Source organism: Diceros bicornis, chromosome 17 (assembly GCF_020826845.1).
Source record: "Diceros bicornis minor isolate mBicDic1 chromosome 17, mDicBic1.mat.cur, whole genome shotgun sequence".
NCBI lineage: Eukaryota > Metazoa > Chordata > Mammalia > Perissodactyla > Rhinocerotidae > Diceros > Diceros bicornis.
Window position 1 is genome coordinate 42,051,607 of NC_080756.1, and position 22,663 is coordinate 42,074,269.

The 22,663-nt window shown below is 37.3% G+C and overlaps 1 long non-coding RNA gene across 2 annotated transcripts in view; it reads right to left on the minus strand.

Moving 5' to 3' along the window:
* LOC131416266 (uncharacterized) overlaps nt 1–22,663 on the minus strand; it is a 110,610-nt gene that overhangs the window by 55,647 nt on the left and 32,300 nt on the right. For both annotated transcript variants that reach the window (XR_009222569.1, XR_009222570.1), the window contains exon 3: nt 12,841–13,010. This is a non-coding gene — a long non-coding RNA (uncharacterized LOC131416266). The remainder of the gene's footprint in view (nt 1–12,840; nt 13,011–22,663) is intronic.

The following is a 22,663-nucleotide window of genomic DNA, read 5'->3' on the forward strand; positions in this document are numbered from 1 at the left end:
CGTACGGTTAGTTAGCCTATATAAATCAAATGGAAAGATCAAGTTCCTTCAACTGATTTATATGATCCATAAGAAGTCTCAAGATACAGTAAAACAGCTCAGTTTGGGTTTCTCCTTCCCTATGTCACTCCCCCAAAGAGAAACGCAAAGCTCTACTGAGAAAACAACCTGGTTAGTTTTCTGGACTTGGGCCATAATGTGGATTCTTCTAGATTCCTGCAGTTTCCTTCCATTATACCTCTTGTTTATTCTTTTTGGATCCTCTCCCTCTGGACCCAGCCTGTTGTTGCACAATTCCCGTTATTTTAATCCCCCCTCCAGTTCTAGGAAATGACATTAGCCGAGTATCCTGATTGAAGATCCAAATCATCAGGCCATTCCTATTCACTGCCCACACCCATCCACGACAACCCTCCGCAATCAGCTTCCTCAGCAATGAAGGCCCTTCGGGTCAGGTATCTTTCAAGATCTGTCTGCTTGTGCTATAACCTGGCTCGTTGGAATTTGGTCTGCTCAACTAGCAACTGCAATTCTAGCTGATGCTAAGCTGCATAATTTAAAAAAGTATCCTCTCTTCCTTTCTACAGCTATAAAGGGGAGAGACGGGCAGTAAAAAGGCAATTCTGTAGCTGTCCACTTCGCAGATGGACTTCTGTGCAGCTCATGCTCTAGAAATATGTTCATTCTCTTCATTCTTTCAGTTCCCTGATAAGCTGTGTGGCCTGGCCCACCTGTGCGGTGACAAGGAACAGAGAGCTTTGCCGTTATCTTGTTCCAATACTTCATTTCATTTCATTTCAGGCTCTAACAGGAAAGTATTAATTAAATAAAAAGCCTGGGTATATTCCAGAAAATTATAGATGTTTAACTATGCTGTTAGAAGAATGTGTTAAAAAAAAAAAAAGAAAGAAGCCTAATCAGGGGCCTCCAAAACCAGGGGCCTTCTGGTGTTTCCAGAAGAGGCACCCGTGAATCTCCTTCAAGATTTAGCCAGTTGTTCAGATTCAAGGAGGTGATCATGGTCTTGTAGGGCAGATAGTGCAAATTGGTTGGAATCTTATGATTCTAAGACTTACAGAAAGCTTTTGCCAAAATCCCAGAGCAGAAATAAATGTATCACTTGCTGCCAAACCATGAAAATAAAATATTAAATAATAAAAATATTCCATTGATAATCAACTTAGAGACAGAAACTAGTTACAATCAAAAGGAAGAACTTCAGGAGTGACGTCAGCATCATGGCGGAGTGAGCTTTCCCGTGAATTCTTCCCCCACAAAATACAACAAAAGTAACAGCCACAGACCAACAACGGAATCCCAGACAGTCAAAAGCTGGAGCGGAGGGATCCACACTGCCGCACATCTGAGAGCGGAACGTGCTGGGCCCCCGGAGGAAGTGGGGAGAGGTAAGGAGAACTCCGCTCCCTCCCCATCAGATCAGCGATCCGGTCCGCGCGGCTCCCAGAGAGGGGGGAGGGGCGGCCCTCGGCGGGAAACTGTAGCTCTTCGGGCGCTCTCAACCAGTGGGAAACTCCCGCACAGAGGGCTCAGAGGAGCCACAGGGCTACCATCAACATCTGAGCAACCCAGAGAGCGGATAAAGAGGGGCAAACGAGAAGCCTCCCACGTCAGGGACCCAGAGGGCAAAAGAGAGAGCTCCCCCCTCCCCACAACCCGGAGTCTGCAGCTCGACCAGATCTAGCGGTCTGAGGCAGACCTGAATAAACTGGACTGGACCCGTGGATCGCAGTGGGGAAAAGAAACAAAACAAAACAAAACAAAACTGCGGATCGCAGCAGAAAAACTGGGGCAGAGAGCAGGGGGCTTAGACTACACAGCCCTTTACCACCAGACAGTGGCGGCAGGTGGAAATTGCAACCAGAGACTTCCAGGATGAGGAAAATCAAAACCAACACAGGAACCACAATGCAAAAATATATGAAATCACCAGACCAGAAACAAAATGACAAGCACCCAGAAATCAACCCCGAAGACACAGAAATCCATAAACTAAATGACAGAGATTTCAAAATAGCTATCATAAAAACACTCAACGAAATACGAGACAACACAGACAAACAATTAAATGAGATTAGGAGTTTCTTCACAAAAGAGATTGAAATCATAAAGAAAAACCTATCAGGGCTGATGGAGATGAAGAACACAATGGAGGAGATAAAGGAGAATCTGGAATCTTTAAAGAACAGAGCTGACAATATGGAGGAAAGAATTAGTACTTTAGAGGATAGGAATACAGATATACTCCAGATGGAAGAAGAGAGAGAACTAAGACTAAAAAGAAATGAAGAAAGACTCCGAGAAATATCGGACTCTATTAGAAAATGTAACATAAGAATTATAGGTATTCCTGAGGGAGAGGAGAGGGAAAGAGGAACAGAGAGCCTATTCAAGGAAATAATAGCTGAAAATTTCCCAAATCTGGGGAAGGAGCAGGAAATACCAGTAAGCGAAGCCAACAGGACTCCTATATATATTAACAGACAAAGGCCTTCACCACGACACCTAGTGGTAAGGCTAGCCAGGGTCAACGACAAAGAAACAATATTAAGGGCAGCTAGACAAAAACAAAAAATAACGTACAAAGGAACTCCCATCAGGCTCTCAGCGGATTTCTCAACAGAAACTTTTCAGGCTAGAAGAGACTGGAATGATATATTCAAAATACTAAAAGACAAAAACTTTCAGCCAAGAATACTCTATCCAGCAAAAATATCCTTCAAATATGATGGAGAAATAGTAACTCTCCCAGATAAACAAAAGCTAAGGGAGTTCATGGCCACGAGACCACCACTACAAGAAATACTCAAGAAGGCCCTCAGGCCTGAAAACAACAAGAGAAAGGGAACACAAAGCTTGGAGTAAGGAGAAAAGTAGGTAGACAAAATCAGAGAAATAGTAGATCTTTACCGGAATAGGTTAGCAACCACTTAAATACTAAACTCAAAGATCAAAGGAAGAAATTCACCAAAAATAAATTTAACCTCATCACTGTAAACACACAGCCACAACACAAGATAGAATAAAGTATAACAAGAGCAACTTAGAAGGGGAAGAGGAAAGTGACTGAATTGACTTAGTATAAGGAAATAGGAGGCTATCAGATAATGGACTATCTCATACAGAAGATTTTTCGCCCAAACCTCAAGGTAACCACTAAACAAATAATCAAATTAAAACCACATATGATAAACAAAGAGAAAACTAGAAGAATCATAAGACAGAACAACCAAACTGAATTGGCAGTCCAAAACAAATGGGACAAGAAACAAAGGAAATGCAAAAGAACCAGAAAATAAGTGACAAAACAGCAACATTCAACCCTCATATTTCAATAATTACCCTAAATGTAAATGGATTGAACTCTCCAATCAAAAGATACAGAGTGGCAGGATGGATTAAAAAGCAAGACCCAACAATATGCTGCCTTCAGGAAACACATCTTAGCACTAAAGACAAGCACAGGCTCAGAGTGAAAGGATGGAAGACAATACTCCAAGCTAATGGCAAACAAAAGAAAGCAGGTGTTGCCATACTCATATCAGACAAAGTAGACTTCAAGATAAAACAGGTTAAGAAAGACAAAGAAGGGAAATATATAATGATAAAAGGGACACTCCATCAAGAAGACATATCACTTATAAATATATATGCACCCAACATAGGAGCACCAATGTACATAAAACAACTATTAACAAACCTAAAAGGAGAAATCAACAACAACACAATAATAGTAGGGGATCTTAACACCCCACTTACAGCAATGGATAGATCATCCAGACAAAAAGTTAGTAAAGAAATATTAGACTTAAATGAAAAACTAGACGAGATGGACCTAGTAGACATATACAGAGCACTCCACCCAAAAACAGCTGACTACACATTCTTCTCAAGCGCGCATGGAACATTCTCTAGGATAGACCATATGTTGGGAAACAAAGCAAGCCTCAATAAATTTAAGAAGATTGAAATCATAACAAGTATCTTTTCAGACCATAAGGCTATGAAACTGGAAATGAACCAGGAAAAAAAACTGGGAAAGTGACAAAAATGTGGAGATTAAACAACATGCTACTGAACAACCAATGGATCATTGATGAAATTAAAGGAGAAATCAAAAACTATCTGGAAACAAACGAAAATGATAACATGCCATATCAAACCATATGGGACGCAGCAAAAGCGGTCCTGAGAGGGAAACTCATAGCGATACAAGCCCACCTTAACAAACAAGAAAAAGCCCTAATAGGCAACCTTAAATTACACCTAACAGAACTAGAAAAAGAAGAACAAACAAAGCCCAAAGCCAGCAGAAGGAGAGAAATAATAAAAATCAGAGCAGAAATAAATGATATTGAGACCAAAAAAACAGTAGAAAGGATTAATGAAACAAAGAGTTGGTTCTTCGAGAAGATAAACAAAATAGACAAACCCTTAGCCAGGCTAACTAAGAAAAAAAGAGAAAAGGCTCAAGTAAATAAAATTAGAAATGAAAGAGGAGAAATTACAACGGATACCATGGAAATACAGAGGATTATAAGAGAATACTATGAGAAATTATATGCCAACAAATTGGACAATCTAGAAGAAATGGATAAATTCTTAGACTTATACAACCTCCCAAAATTGAACCAAGAAGAAATGGAGAATCTGAATAGACCAATCACAAGTAAAGAGATTGAAATAGTAATCAAAAACCTCCCAAAAAATAAAAGTCCAGGACCAGATGGCTTCTCCAGTGAATTTTACCAAACATTCAAAGAAGATTTAATACCCATCCTCCTCAAACTATTCCAAAAAATAGAGGAAGATGGAACACTTCCTGAATCATTCTATGAGGCCAACATCACCCTGATACCGAAACCAGACAAAGACAATACAAAGAAAGAAAATTACAGGCCAATATCGCTGATGAACATTGATGCAAAAATCCTCAACAAAATATTGGCAAACCGAATACAACAATATATCAAAAAGATCATACACCATGATCAAGTGGGATTTATACCAGAGACGCAGGGATGGTTCAACATCCGCAAATCAATCAACGTGATACATCACATCAACAAAACAAAGAATAAAAACCACATGATCGTCTCAATAGACGCAGAGAAGGCATTTGACAAGATACAACATCCATTTATGATAAAAACTCTCAATAAAATAGGAATAGAAGGAAAGTACCTCAACATAATAAAGGCCATATATGACAAACCCACAGCTAACATCATACTCAACGGGGAAAGACTGAAAGCCATTCCTCTGAGAACAGGAACGAGGCAGGGCTGCCCTCTCTCACCACTCCTGTTCAACATAGTACTGGAGGTTTTGGCCAGAGCAATTAGGCAAGAAAAAGGAATAAAAGGAATCCAAATAGGTAACGAAGAAGTGAAACTCTCACTATTTGCAGATGACATGATTGTATATATAGAAAACCCTAAAGAATCTGTTGGAAAACTGTTAGAAACAATCAACAACTACAGCAAAGTTGCAGGGTACAAAATCAATCTACAAAAATCAGTTGCATTTCTATATGCTAATAATGAACTAACAGAAAGAGAGCTCAAAAAGATAATACCATTTACAATTGCATCAAAAAGAATAAAATACCTAGGAATAAATCTTACCAAGGAGGTGAAGGACCTATACAATGAGAACTACAAGACATTATTGAGGGAAATCTACGATGACATAAAGAAATGGAAAGATATCCCATGCACGTGGATTGGAAGAATAAACATAGTTAAAATGTCTATATTACCTAAAGCAATCTACAGATTCAATGCAATCCCAATCAGAATCCCAATGACATTCTTCACAGAAATAGAAAAAAGAATACTAAAATTTATATGGGGCAACAAAAGACCCCGAATAGCTAAAGAAATCCTAAAGAAAAAGAACAAAGCAGGAGGCATCACAATTCCTGACTTCAAAACATACTACAAAGCAATAGTAATCAAAACAGCATGGTACTGGTACAAAAACAGACACACAGATCAATGGAACAGAATTGAAAGCCCAGAAATAAAACCACACATATACGGACAGCTAATTTTCGACAAAGGTGCTAAGGACATGCAATGGAGAAAGGAAAGTCTCTTCAATAAATGGTGTTGGGAAAACTGGACAGCCACATGCAAAAGAATGAAAGTGGACCATGTGCTATCGCCATTCACAAAAATTAACTCAAAATGGATCAAAGACCTGAAGGTGAGACCTGAAACTATAAAACTCATAGAAGAAAATATAGGCAACACACTATTTGACATTGGGTTTAAAGGAATCTTTTCGGATGACATGCCTACCCAGACTAGGGAAACTAAAGAAAAAATAAACAAGTGGGACTTTATCAGACTAAAGAGCTTTTATAAGACAAATGAAATCAGAATCAAGATGAACAAACAACCAACCAGCTGGGAGAGAATATTTGCAAAACATACATCTGACAAGGGGTTGATCTCCATAATATATAAAGAACACACACAATTGAACAACAAAAAAACAAACAACCCGATCAAAAAATGGGCAGAGGAAATGAACAAACACTTCTCCAAGGAAGATATACAGATGGCCAATAGGCACATGAAAAGATGCTCAACATCACTAATCATCAGGGAAATGCAAATCAAAACAACACTAAGATACCACCTCACGCCCGTTAGAATGGCTATAATCACCAAGACAAAAAACAACAAATGTTGGAGAGGATGTGGAGAAACAGGAACCCTCATACACAGCTGGTGGGAATGCAAATCGGTGCAGCCTCCATGGAAAACGGTATGGAGATTCCTCAAAGAATTAAAAATAGAGATGCCCTATGATCCAGCCATCCCACTACTGGGAATCTATCCAACGCACCTGAAATCAACAATCCAAAGAGGCTTATGCACCCCTATGTTCACTGCAGCATTATTCACCATAGCCAAGAAGTGGAAGCAACCTAAGTGTCCCTCGACTGACGATTGGATTAAGAAAATGTGGTATATATATACAATGGAATACTACTCAGCCATAAAAAAAGACAAAATCGTCCCATTTGCAACAACATGGATGGGCCTGGAGCGTATTATGTTAAGTGAAATAAGCCAGAAAGAGAAAGACAAACACTGTATGATCTCACTCATATGTGGAATATAAACCAACACATGGACAGAGAAAACTGGACTGTGGTTACCCGGGAAGTGGGGGTGGGGGGTGGGCACAAGGGGTGAAGGGAGTCATATATGGGGTGATGGACAAACAAAAATGTACAACCCAAAATTTCACAATGTTAGAAACCATTAAAATATCAATAAAAATCAAAAAAAAAAAAAAAAAAAAAGGAAGAACTTCAAGACCTCTTCCAGGATCAGAAGTTACCATTTAGAAAGTACAACCAACGCCAAATTATACCTATATTTAATACAGAATGTTTTCCAAAGTTCTGAGAAACATAAGCTCAGTAACTCCTGCTGTCATTCATGAAGCAAGTGGTATTGATCATATTGGATTATAACGGAATAATCCAATATAGAGGACAAAAAATATGTATGCCCACAGATGTTTTTCTCAGCATTATTTACAATACTTTTTTATCTGAAGCCATCTAAGTGATTTAAAATTGTGAAATGACTAGGTAATGATTAATTAGTAAGTGAAATGATCAATGTCAAATATACAATGGAATAATTTTCTACATTGAAAATTATTTTTATAAATAGTTTGCAATAACATTAGGAAATGTTTTTACAACAATTTTAATTGGAAAAAGGCCAGATAAAAAATTGAATAAGCAGTGTATATAAAATGATAAAGATAAAAAAACAAATTTTAAACAACAGAAATATCCACAGTTAGGTATGGAAACATAGGTGACATTTGATTTCTTCTCTATGTAACATGACATTGAGCAAGAATTTTTTTTCCCATTGCCCAAGAATTAACCAGAATCCAAAATTGAGGACAAATGTATTAAGTAATTAGTAAAATGTCCTAAGCAGCTCAAAAATAATGGAGCCAAACACAACCTCAGGGTTGATTAAACAGAAGCTAAGCTAGTTCTGCCACTCAGTCCTTCACCCTACCACTATTCTATCTAATTCAAATAAGCAGACAATCAAGGGAAAGGAAAAGAAATGAAAGAGATGACCCAGGTTATTAAGAGTGAATTATTCAAGATGAATGGGGTTTCCGGCCCCTGAAGCCAAGTGAAAAAGAACCCCCAGAGAATCACTTGCCTATAAAAGAGCAGCTCACCGTCTGGGTGCCTGTGAGGCCACAGAATCTGTGGATCCATGCCGATCTTAGCACTGGAGCAAAATGACGGCCTTCTTGAGGGAGCATGGCATGGAGGGTGAGGGGGCATATGTGAACTTACAGACTTAGGCCCACTTCTGGACTAGATATTTCCAAAGAAAGGAGGCATGCTGCAGCACCAGTTCCCACAAGGCAAAAATTGACACAGTGTGCCTGGGATGAGGATGGACAGCAACCCCACACACAGTCTCCTTACACCCTTAGGAGGCAGGGAAGACAGCAGCAGAGGTTCCCGTGAGTCCACATGATGCAGCACAGAGGTGGAGACATGAGCTGTGAAGCTGCCAGATCTCCCACTAGGAAAAGATGTTGGCTCCACAGCCCCCAATGGAACCCAAAGAACCCTTTACTTTGAAACCAAACACTTCCCCAAGAAAACAATACTTAGCATCACTACAGAAGCCACCACGTGAACAGGAGTGACTAGTAGAGGAAAGAAACAGACTGAGTCACTGTAAGACTAGGCTGCCCTCTCAATACCAGTAGACACCCAATATAACATACATAATATAAGAACTCAATTTCTCCTATACTTCCTCCCAGTTTTCCTAACATACCTGAGGGACCAAAGACCCCCCAAAAAAGGGAGAGGAGGAGGTGACCCAGAGACAAACCATATCCCTCCCCATCCTGCCATCTCTACTCCCTACTAGGAAGAGGAAAAAGAAGAGTCTTTGGGGCCTAAACCTGGCTGATGCTGAGGGAAGAGAAGGAAATACTCATGGAATTGAATACGCTTCACACTGGGCCAGACGGAGTGTTGAATAACTGAAAGTGACTGGAAAATATGAGATAGGTACAAAGCGTTGTTGTTAAGCAATGTAAAGAAGAAATTTACCATGACACGGCAGAAGTGATCAGAGAAAATAGAATCATTTCTATTTGTAGCCCACGAAGTTTACAATGTTCAATGAACTAGTTATATATATTTTTAACGTTTTCTATCATAATCATGATTTTCACATAATCATTTTTGTAATTGTTTCTCTTTGTTTTCAAACTCTATGGTTAGTCACTTGTAACTTGGTCATATCAAATATTTTTGGAGATTCAGGATATATAAATTCTTAAGTCCCAGGGCCCTTCATCCGCTCTTATATTAGGGCCTTATGTATTTTGTGAACAAGTCTAATTTTCCCCATTAAACTGACACCTCTATGAGTGTAGGGTTTAAGTTTGATGTATTTTTTGTGTGTGTGTGAGGAAGATCAGCCCTGACCTAACATCCATGCCAATCCTCCTCTTTTTGCTGAGGAAGACTGGCCCTGGGCTAATATCCATGCCCATCTTCCTCTACTTTATATGCAACGCCACCACAGCATGTCTTGACAAGTGGTGTGTCGGTGCGTGCCCAGGATCTGAACCTACAAACCCCAGGCCACCGCAGCAGAGCACACGCACTTAACTGCTACCCCACCGGGCCCATCCCTAAGTTTGATGTATCTTTTTATCCCCAAAGTACCAACACTGTGCCTTGCATGTAGAGGGTACTCAATAAATAGTAATGCAACAAGCTATTTGTTCATGTATTTTACTGCTATTTCCAAGTAAGTATATGAAAAAGTTGCTTACACATTTGTTGACGAAGAATGATCTGGGTGATGGATCATTTTGTTCTGGAATTATAATTTGGAGACCTATATAAGGTCTTCCATCCTAGTGGAGAGCGGTTAACTGATGGAGTTGTGTTAAATATTTACAATCCAATCCAATACATATGCCTTCCAATTTATTCTATATTGAGAAAAATGTCCCAACTTATTTTAAATTGGAATAATCTTGGATTTCAAGGCAAGTATCTCTATAATCAACTTCTCAGAATCATAATTCATCTGATGCTGAAACTTGATAATGTTATTCATCCTTAGTTATCTTAAAATGACTAATGATTAATATTAGAAAGTATTTTATATTATACATTTCATTTTTATTATATATGTTGAAATTAAATACAAACGAGGCAATTAAGGTTAGTTTCTTAATCTCTCAGGTGGTAAATCATACTTACTCAGGTTGATCAAATACAGTTGGCCAAATAAGCTGCATGCATATAGACAGCCTGAAAGTCATCCAAAGGTTGTGTTATGTAAAATTTCATTGAAATTTCTCAATGGAAATTCTACAGAACATAAGAATTAATGCCGAAGCATTATTTTAAATACATGGCTTACAAAAACTATTCCATAATTATATTTTAACAACAGAAAACTGTTCAAAGTCTAGAATCAGAGAAAAGGCTTCCTTAGACCAAAAATCTCCCAGGAAAATTAATATAGGAGCATCACTTTTTTCTCACAATTGTTTGCTCTAATTTGCATTTTAAACATCCTTTTTTTCTTTTTTTTTTTTTACTAATTCTCTCCCAAACACTTAAATGTAAAATGTCTTATATGGTTGCAAATGTTATAAAATGTATAGAGACAAACTTGATCTAAAGGAGCATAAGTTATAGTAGTTGTTTGTGTCATCATTTAATTAGTGAAAATATTAACAGTCTAAGATTCAAATTAGGAACTCAACTCATAATTGTAATAGAATAGCACTATCTGAATGCAATTAAATGTAAAATTCAATTATTTTATACTGTTTCTCTTCAAAAATATATTTGATGACTAAAAAATGACGAATACAGTAGTCCCCCCTTATCCTCTGGGAACACATTCCAAGAGCCCCAGTGGCTGCCTAGAACCGTGGATAGTACTGAGCCCTGTATATACTATGTTTTCCCTATACATACATACCCATGATAAAGTTTAATTTATAAATTAGGCACAGTAAAAGATTAACAACAATAACCAATAAAGTAGAACAATTATAACAATATACTGAAATAAAAGTTACCATAGATCTTAGTAACCTCAGGACACAATATTTTTTCTTTCCTTATTAAGTTGAGAACTTTCACCTTTTCACTTAAAGGAAGCACTTTACGTCTTCTCTTCGGCATATCCAAACTGCCTGCATCACTACTCTTGTGTTTTGGGGCTATTACTAAGTAAACACAAGCACTGTGATACCACGACAGTCAATCTGATAACTAAAATGGGGACTAAGTGACTAACGGGCAAGAAGCGGTGTGTACAGCGTGGACACACTGGACAAAGGGATGAGTCACATCCTGAGCCGGATGCAGCGGGATAGTGCACGATTTCATCACACTACTCAGAACAGCATGCAATTTAAAACTTTTTGTTCATTTCTGAAATTTTCCATTTAATATTTTTGGACCACAGTTGATCACAGGTAACTAAAACTGCAGAAAGTGAAACTGTGGATAAAGGAGTACTACTGTAAGACTATTTTTAAGGATAAAAAGGTTAGAGAAGAAAATAACGTGAAAAATAGTCAAAGAGATATAGATATATAGATATAGACATGTCAGCACCCTTAAACTAAAATTGAGTCATCCTATCTGAATGCTTATAAATTCTGATTAAAAACTTAAGGCAAAATAAATGTCTTTTACACTAAAAAAAAAATGGAGAGGTCAGTATAGTTACTATGATTGGGTTTAAAACCCTGCTGTAAGCTTGCTGGCAACCAAAAAGAGAGGAAAATTTAACAGACTGTTACTCACTTCACCAAGGGAATTATGTACTTTCTTCAAAGAGACATTGCGAGAATGTCCAGAGAAAAGGTAGGTGAAGTGTCTGACATAGTTCCTGGCACACGGGAGATGTCTAAGTATGTTAGCTAGTATTATTATCTAGAAGAAAAGACAAGGGAAATTTCTCAGGAAAGACACGGTTAACGCTACCACCAAATTCTAAGAGAATTTTCCTACGTGGATCATCATACTAGGGACTCAAATGAGAGTCATTTCATTAAACTTGACTGCAGGGGAGTTTGAATTACAAAGATAGCTTCTTCTTCCAGGGAAGGTTCATTGTATTGGTGCCAGGCACTGTGCCTTGCACATAATAAATAGGTATGTTTAATTGATCTTGTTATAAAGTAATGCTCTTCAATAAATATTTCTGCATATCAAAGCCTTTCTCTTTTTCCTCCACAGTTTATAAATTTCCCGAGCTTTGGCCAAGCCTCTCCTCTTCAACTCTTCCAACTACCTTGCAAGGGAAGAAAAAAATAATACTAAAACTAAATTCCCAGTCAATACCACCTGCCATAATGGAGCACATCAACTGATCCAGAGCTAAGAGAGGGAACAGAGTAGAATACGATCACATGTCCCCTATTGTCTTGCAAGTTGAAATTCTACCTTCTTAAAAAATATCTGAGAATTTGAATGAATCTCAGCTTCCTGATTTTCCCCTGCACCTCCCATTCTCTTTATAACCAGATTCAAACTTGCTTTCTCTGTTTCTTCCTTACACTCCTACACCCACCACAGGCAGGTTTTGTGCCCACCAGCTCTCCAGTGGAACAGCTATTGCTTTGTATGGTCTCAAATGACTCCTAATTACCAAATCTTATGGACACTTCAATTTGTGTATTTTTTGACCACTCTAAAAATACATATTTTAGAACACATCCTCTTTCTTGCAATTCTCACTTCTTGTGACTTACAAGACATCACACCTTCATGGTTTCATGGTTCTTCTATTCCTGACCATTTTCTCTCTCTGTTCTTTGTCAGGTCCCCATTCTCCATCTACCTCTTAAATGTTGATGTTCCCAGGAGTACAATCATTGGCTTTTTTCTCTCACTTCTCATTTTCTCTCTCCTCTCATTTTTTCTAGGAAAATTCAACACACACAAATCAATAAATGGAATACATCATATCGATAAAATGAAAGATAAACATCACACGATCATCTCAAAAGATGCAGAAAAAGCTTTTGACAAAATACAACATACTTTCATGATAAGAACCCTTAACAGATTGGGTATAAAAGGAACATACCTCAACATAATAAACGCCATATATGACAAACCCACAGCTAATACTATATTCACTGGAGAAAAACTGAAAGTTTTTCCTGTAAGATCAGGGACAAGACAAGGATGCCCACTCTTACCACTCCTATTCAATATAGTACTGGAAGTCCTAGCCAGAGCAATTAGGCAGGACAAGGAAATAAAATGCATCCAAATCAAAAAGGAAGAAGTAAAATTGTTACTATTTGCTGATGATACGATTTTATATACAGAAAACCCCAGAGTCAACAAAAACACTATTGGAACTAATCAATTATTTCAGTAAAGTTGTGGGATACAAAATCAACATACAGAATTCAGTTGCCTTCCTTTACACAAATGATGAAATATCTGAAAAAGAAATAAAGAAAACTATCCCATTCACAATAGAATCAAAACCAACAAAATACTTAGGAATGAACTTAACAAAGGAAGTAAAAGATTTAGGAAAATTCGCCCCTATGCATCTTTCCACTACTCCCTCCTGCCCACAAAGCAACCGCTGGGCCACCTAATCTACACCTGCAAGAAATGGACTATGAAAGTTTCACTTCTTCAAGGAGCATGTACTCCAATGCAGCCACGGAGGAGAGTGGAGTGAAAAAGAACCTCCCCGAGAACAAAGTCAGGAGTCACAGAGAATATAAACCGGGAAATTCCTCTCAGAAGGCAAAGCCAGGAGCCACCAGAGAGACTAATCAAGAAGATTTTCTAATGCCAGAGATGAGACTCCATAATTTCTGTCCAGCAGAATTTGATAATTGTGATGGATAGTGACTTCTATGCATTTCTCATTTCTCTTTTCTGAATGGGAAACTTCATAGCAGTTATGCTACTTCTCTACCATTAGATTTTGAGTGCTCATGGGACAAATAGAATGTCTTTTAATTTTTAGGTTACCAAGCCACAACAAGCTTCATCTGGCCCTGATGGAGAACACCAGGCATATCAAGAGATCAAGGACTTTGAGTTGGATGAGTAACTTTATGGAATTTGGGGGTTATCTTTCTTATAGCTGATGGTGTTCTATGAGTGAACGGAAGTGTGTTTATAAATATTTGGGAGTCCAAAATTTTGTCCCCCAATATGCATTTTCCCCTTTTCCAATGGTGATAAGAGTCTCCAATTTGAGGTTTGGCACACAACTTCCCAGAATGGAGACTGTAGCTTCCACTTTCCCTTTGCAGCTATGTATAGTCATATGACTAAATTCAGGTCAATGGGATGGTAAGCAGAAGTATTTATGTAACAGCTTCTGGGAAGCTTTCTGATGAGATAGAGCATATATGCCCTTTGCTCTCTTCTTTCTTCCTTCCTCCAACCTGGTGCCTGGACTTCAGATGCCACCATCCAAGACAAGGCAATAAGATATAAGGAACCTTTGTCCCTCATATTATGGAGTACCATGTTAATCTTCAAGTACTAAGCTAGATTTTTATGTGCAGTCAGTTTATGTGCAGTTCTATCATGTTTAAGCTACTATTAATAGAAACTTTCTATAAGTTAGAGTAAAGCCTAGTCCTAACTAATATAGGTATATGAAATGGAGAAAAGTCTCTTGCTTGAACAACTGAATGGATGAATGGTGGTACCATTCGCTAAGACAGAAAAGGGCAGGTTTGAGTGGAAGATTCAATTTTAGATGTGCTGAGTATGAAGTGCTCATAAAAATCCAAGTACAGACTCTCAGAAGAGGGGTTTAGGCAAAAACAAAAAATCTGGAAATCTATAACATGCAAATGGTATTAAAAAAACCTCAAGAAGGGATAAGTTCATCCAAGGAACATATACAGAGTAGATGGGCACCTATGGTATGAATCTAAAAATATTATTTCAAGTCTACAAATTTCTGTCATTTCTCATATTCTGGCTTTCATTCTCACGTTTACTCAGTATACACGATATTTATGCTGAGCCAATCTCATATCATATCTGACCTTGCCCCTCAGGAATAACCAGTGGAAAGCACTGTTCTAATAAAGTCAATGGAAAGTTCACAGACTTGTCCAAATCTTATCTGCACTATTTATAGTCCAAGAAACAGAACTAGAACATTTAGGGTAAAATGGGCTTTTCTGAATAACCTCCATCATTCACAGTCATAACTAAAGAAATCATAAAATCTCAGGACAGAAACTGCCCTCAGATCCTTCAAAACCAACACACCACCATAAATGTTACTACTACACAAAGATTACGTATCACAAATATAATTTATTTAATAAGAATTCTAAACGAACAAATTTAGGAGCTATTCCTACAACGTGTTTGAAAGAATAAGAGAATAAAAAACTTCTCTTCTCTTCCAAGAAATAACTTAGTAAATGCAAAAGTGTGGTTTTATGTACTTCTCATGCAGTCTCAAAATAGACCTTTTCCATCTCTGATATGCACAAAAACAAATTCATTGATGATATTCTGACATCAGCAAGGAAGTTCAGTTTACATATTGGGAACCACCTTTTAACTGCAAGGTCATTCAAACGTTGCTAGAGTTTACCAAAGGAGTTTATGGAATCTCCCTCAGAGGTTTTTAACAATCAGTTAGACACTCATTTGAAGGAATTAGTTTAAGATAACTTGAATGTACTTCTTTTGCAGCAGGGAGTTGAACCACAAGATTGTTTTCCTATGACACTATTTGCTGGCTGGAAATTGAAGGTGGGAAAAGAAAATAACAGTGAGTTTGAAGTTTGGGGTTTTGTTATTTAAATCATTTCCTCATCTTTAATGAGCTGCAAATTTCACCATTTATGGCATTTAAATATATTCAAGACTCTAGGACATTTTTCATGCCCTTGCCAAATGGGATTTATTTAATTTCTGACTAATGTATACTTAGGATTTCTCTGAAGGAGACATAATGTCTTGGTTCTGGCTCCAGCTTTATAACTTCCAGTCAAGGCAGAGAACCGCAAGACTGAGCTACCACAGCAGACTGACCTCTATTGTTCAAGTACATCTTGGCTTGCCTGGAAACTCTTTGATATTTGAAACTACTATTTGAAGTCACAGAGAGAAGTCATCTCTATGATTTGGAAGCAGTTAACTTTTCCAGCCAAAAAATCTATGCAGTCAACTCTTGATTAATGGGTTAATGAGGTAGAGAAAGGTAATGACTGAATTCCAAATCACAGATAAAACAAAACTGCAACTAAGCATGGTTAATCCACATTCAAGTCATCACTTCAACACTCTAAATTAATAATGAAAGAACATATATAACAGTAAGGGGAAACTGACCCAAAGACTTACTCAGAATGCAACCGTGGAAATCAGTGCTATCAAGTGCAGAGTTTATAGGAGAATGATGGACTATACCCTTTTTTCTTTCTTTAAGAAGACTCCGGATGCAGATTCAAGATCACCTTAAACTCCGCATGTCCCAACAAGACCATCATTAGCAACAAAGTAATTATTGAGCAAATTATTAAATGGCTGGAATAGAACATTGTTTGTTGACGACCACTACAAATGACACCATTTTAAGATTCAGACAATGCCTGGTAAGTGAAGTATTTATGTCAGAGTTCCTCTTCCAGAAACAGAGGCTTACCTTCACTGCCCATCTCAATAACTCTGGCTCAAGATTTCAAGAATTGAAAGGAACAAGGCTCCTGTGAGTAGGAATATCTAAGCTACTGCTCCTGCAGCATTTACAGGCTACTGATTAAACCACACAGCATTATGGCCTAAGTATCTCTGTCCTCAGTGATTTCTATCTGGAGAATGTTCCAAAGACAAAAGAAAAGTAACTTCTGAAGGTGGAAAGAGACTAAAATTGGGCACAGTCTTCTTTCATGAAGAAGTTGTATGGGAAATGAGTGGACGTGACCAGTTTACCTTAGACAGAGCAAGCAGTGGATAAATTGGCTGGGGGTCTATAGAAACATGTGTTCAAGTCCCCAGTTCTTCTATTTCTTGTGCATATACCTTTGGGAAAGTCCTTTATATTCCCTAAGGCCCAGTTTTCTCATTAAAAAGAAGGAAAAGGAAAAAGAGAAGAAAAAGGAGGGAGAGGGGGAGAAGGGGAAGAAAAAGAAATCTGTATGATACCTGCCTTAATGGATTGTTGTGAGGGTCAAAAAGTTAATTATGTGAAAGTTCTTTGCAAAGTACAGAATTCGACAGAAAACAAGGAATTACTATGTTTATTATTTGATAATCATTACTTCAGTAATTAGCAATTTGATGTCCTCTTAGGTACCACCTAACTCTGTTCCAAAATCCCTCTGGAAGCTGGAATAACAGAGCACTTTCTAACGCAGAATAAAGTAATATTTGAAAGAGAAAGGAAGCTATATTTTCACAATCCATAGGCTACATAAATACAATGTGTGCCAAGTACCAGGCCCAGCACATAGTATACCATCTATTATATATATATATATGTCACATACTTAATAATCTATAAAGTATGTCACATACTTAATCCAACAACTTCTATGAAACAGTGAAGTATATTTTTAAAATTTGGGCATCTAGTGATTATGCCAAACTCTTTATATCTTACGGCGGCCTAAAATATTTTTTCTTGGGATAGGAGTTTTGATTTTTTTCCTGTCCCGTTCTGTAGAGTAATTATCTTCTTCTCTGAAATTACCAAAATAACGCCTCATCTAATAACTGCTCTTTAATAATAAAATTCAGGAAAAAAAGAACTTGACATTTATTGTACATCTATCATGAGCTAAATCCCTTTTCAACTGGGGAAGCCTAAAGTTTAAGAAACTATCACGATCCAGATACTGTAATAGGCAATTTCCATATATTATCTCATTTAATTCTGACAGCAATAATGAAAGATGCCTATTTTTCAGATGAGAAAGTTGAGACTCAGTGAGATTAAGATTTACTCAAATTCATGCAACAAGTTACAAATTTGGGATCCCAGCAGGTCAACTTTCTCATTCCAAATACGCTTGAATATTAACCAGTTGATTTGTGTGGAGGAAATAAGGTTCACAAAATTATTCCTAGAACATACAATTATCTATACAACAACCACATCAATGAGAAGCTGCTCAAATCTTTCTCAAGACCCAAATGATGATGGGTAAAATAAAAATATGGCAGCAGTCCAAAAAGAAAGCTATCCATTTGACCTCATCTTTTTAATTTCCTTTAGTTATATTTTCCTTGGATTGGGACTTGTGGGGCATTTCCTAGATTTTTGTTAGAGGCACATACCTATTCTTTTTTAGGGTAGTTATTTGGAGAGCCAAGAAAAGATGGGATATTTGACAAGTAAAACTTTATGAATTAAAGAATTTTCAAAAACTTTAGGCCTATAATAATGCTACTGGCATCAAATCAATCAAAAATTATTTATTGTATAACTACTATGTTCTCAGCCTCAGCAAAATGTCATATCCAGAGCAGACTAGATGCCCTCTTTTATTATTTTATTGCACTCTCTATGTTTTCTTCATAGCTGTTTAATGTCTTTCTGCCCCATGAGATCATAAACTAAACTACACCAGGGTAGGTACTACATAATTGTCTTGTTGCCTGCTCTATTCCAAGGCTCTTTCACAGAGCCACACACAAGATATCTACCAAATATCTGGTGCATGAATGAATGAATGAATGAAAGGGCTTAGCAGTTGGCCAGCCATGCAGTCCTTGGTAGAGCACTTGATCAGTGTTTTCTAGAGGGACACCAACTCTAAGCAAATCTTAAGGATAAACAAAAGACCACCTGGCTTCAATATTTTAAAAATAGCATTGTTGCACATTTTTTGCCTTATCAGAATGTTTCCTGTGGCTTTTCTGCCTATAAAATGATTAAAGCCAAACTCTCCAAACTGATCTCACCCAAAAATAAGAGAACAGCCTGCCATCACACCTGCATCAAGCCATTTCTGCTCAGTCCCAGAGTCATACTCACTTTCAAAGGCAAGATCTTCCTTTGCATTTTCAGGATTGTTTCCAAATTTATTTCTCGACAAGGAGTTATACCTGCCTGGTTTTATCTCCTGCCAGTTAACCATTAATATTCCAAATGCAGCTTACCTGCAAACTGGTAAACAAGTAACTGTCCTGAGGCAAAGAATATGAAAACTACACAACTCTGAAAACAATCAAGATTAATGCTAAGAATAAACATTTGTCAGGTTAAAATTTTCAGAGAAAGTTCTAGAAAAAAAATCCTAATGAAACCCTCCCCTTGGTGACGAGCGCTATTTTAATTATTAAAAAATTTAATTTTGTAAAAGTGAATTATTTAATCAAGCTGGATTTTTTGGTCTGTTTTATTTATTTTTTATTTATTGTTATTGAAATATAGTTGACACACAATACTGTATTAGTTTCAGGTGTACAACATAGTGATTTGACATTTACATACATTATAAAATGATCACCCTGGTAAGACTAATAACCATCTGTTACCATACAAAGTTATTACAATATTCTTGACTATATTCCCTATGCTATACGTTACATCTCCATGCCTCATTTATTTTATGACTGGAAGTTTGTACTTTTTGATCCCCTTTACCTATTTCACCCTTCCTTTCACTCCTCTCCCCCTTAGCAACCACCATTTTGTTCTCTGTATCTATGAGTCTGTTTCTGTTTTGTTTGTTCATTTGTTCTATTTTTTTAGATTCCACATATAAGTGAAATCATGCAGTATTCTTTTTTCTCTGTCTGGCTTATTTCACTTAGCATAATACCCTCTAGATCCATCCATGTTGTTGCAAATGAGAGGATTTCATTTTTTTTTGAACCACATCTTCTTTATCCATGTCTGGGTTAATGTAAATAATGCTGCAATGAACATAGGGGTGCACATATCTTTTGAAATTAGTGCTTCTGTTTTCTTCAGATAAATATCCAAAAGTGGAATCGCTGGATCGTATGGTAGTTTTATTTTTAATTTTTTTTGAGGAAGCTCCACACTGTTTTCCAGAGTTGTTGCACCAATTTACATTCCCGCCAACAGTGCACGAAGGTTCCCTTTTCTCCACATCCTTGCCAGCACTTCTAACTTCTTGTCTTTTTGATAACAGCCATTATGAAGGTGTGAGCTGATATCTCATTGTGGCTTGGATTTGCATTTCCCTGATGATCAATGATGTTGAGCATTTTTTCATGTGTCTGTTGGTCATCTGTATGTCTTCTTTGGAAAAATGTCTATTCAGGTCTTCTGCCCAATTTTTTTTTTAATTGATGTGTTAATAGTTTATAACATTGTGAAATCTTGGATTGTACATTTTTGTTTGTCCATCACCATATATATGTCTCCCTTCACCCCTTGTGCCCACCCCCTACCCCCATGGCCCCTGGTAACCACAATACAGTTTTCTCTGTCCATGTGTTGGTTTATATTCCACATATGAGTGAGATCATACAGTGTTTGTCTTTCTCTTTCTGGCTTATTTCACTTAACATAATACCCTCCAGGCCCATCCATGTTGTTGCAAATGGGACAATTTTGTCTTTTTTTATGGCTGAGTAGTATTCCATTGTATATATATACCACATCTTCTTGATCCAGTCATCAGTTGAGGGACACTTAGGTTGCTTCCACTTCTTGGCTATAGTGAATAATGCTGCCATGAACATAGGGGTGCATAAGCCTCTTTGGATTGTTGATTTCAGGTTCTTTGGATAGATTCCCAGTAATGGGATAGCTGGATCATAGGGTATTTCTATTTTTAATTCTTTGAGGAATCTCCATACCATTTTCCATAGAGGCTGCACCAGTTTGCATTCCCACCAGAGGGTTCCTGTTTCTCCACATCCTCTCCAACATTTGTTGTTTTCTGTCTTGGTGATTATACCCATTCTAACGGGCGTGAGGTGATATCTTAGTGTTGTTTTGATTTGCATTTCCCTGATGATTAGTGATGTTGAACATCTTTTCATGTGCCTATTGGCCATCTGTATATCTTCTTTGGAGAAGTGTCTGTTCATTTCCTCTGCCCATTTTTTGATCAGGTTTTTTGTTGTTGTTGTTCAGTTGTGTGAGCTCTTTATATATTATGGAGATTAACCCCTTGTCAGATACATGTTTTGCAAATATTTTCTCCCAGCTGGTGGGTTGTCTGTTCATCTTGATTCTGGTTTCGTTTGTCTTGTAGAAGCTCTTTAATCTGATAAAGTCCCACTTGCTTATTTTTTCTTTAGTTTCCCTAGTCTGGGTAGGCATGTCATCCGAAAAGCTTCCTTTATGACCAATGTCAAATAGTGTGTTGCCTATATTTTCTTCTATGAGTTTTATAGTTTCAGGTCTCACCTTCAGGTCTTTGATCCATTTTGAGTTAATTTTTGTGAATGGCGATAGCAGATGGTCCACTTTCATTCTTTTGCATGTAGCTGTCCAGTTTTCCCAACACCATTTATTGAAGAGACTTTCCTTTCTCCATTGTATGTTCTTAGCTCCTTTGTCGAAAATTAGCTGTCCGTATATGTGTGGTTTTATTTCTTGGCTTTCAATTCTGTTCCATTGATCTGTGTGTCTGTTTTTGTACCAGTACCATGCTGTTTTGATTACTATTGCTTTGTAGTATGTTTTGAAGTCAGGGATTGTGATGCCTCCAGTTTTGTTCTTTTTTCTTAGGATTGCTTTAGCTATTCGGAGTCTTTTGTTGCCCCATATGAATTTTAGCATTCTTTTTTCTATTTCCATCAAGAATGTCATTGGGATTCTGATTGTTTCTGCCCAATTTTTAATTGGATTGTTTGTTTTTTTGATATTGAATTCTATGAGTTCTTTATATATTTTGGATATTAACCGATTATTGGATATATCATTTGCAAATATCTTCACACATTCAGTAGGTTGCCTTTTTGTTTTGTTGATTTCCTTCACTGTGCAAAAGCTTTTTAGTTTGATGCAGTCCCATTTGTTTATTTTTGCTTTTGTTGCTCTTGCCTTAGCAAAATAATATTGCTAAGACCAATGTCAAAGAATTTACTACCTATATTTTCTTCTAGGAGTTTTATGGTTTCAGGTCTTACACTTAAGCCTTTAATCCATTTTGAGTTTATTTTTGTAGATGGTGTAAGAAAGTGGTCCAGTTTCATTCTTTTGCACGTATCTGTCCAGTGTTTCCAACACTATTTATCAAAGAGACTGTCTTTTCCCTATTGTATATTGTTGCCTCTTTTGCTATAGATTAATTGGCCATATAGGTGTGGGTTTATTTCTGGGCTCTCTATTCTAATCCATTGATCTATGTGTCTGTTTTTGTGGCAATACCATATTGTTTTGGTTACTATAGTTTTGTAGTATAGTTTGAAATCAGGAACCGTGACTCCTCCAGTTTTGTTCTTCTTTCTCAAAACTGCTCTGGCTATTTGGGGTCTTCTGTGGTTCCATACAAATTTTAGGATTATTTGTTCTAGTTCTGTGAAAAATGCCATTGGTATTTTAATAGGGATTACACTGAATCTGTATATTGCTTTACATAGTATGGACATTTTAACATTATTTCTTCCAGTCCATGAGCTGGGTATATC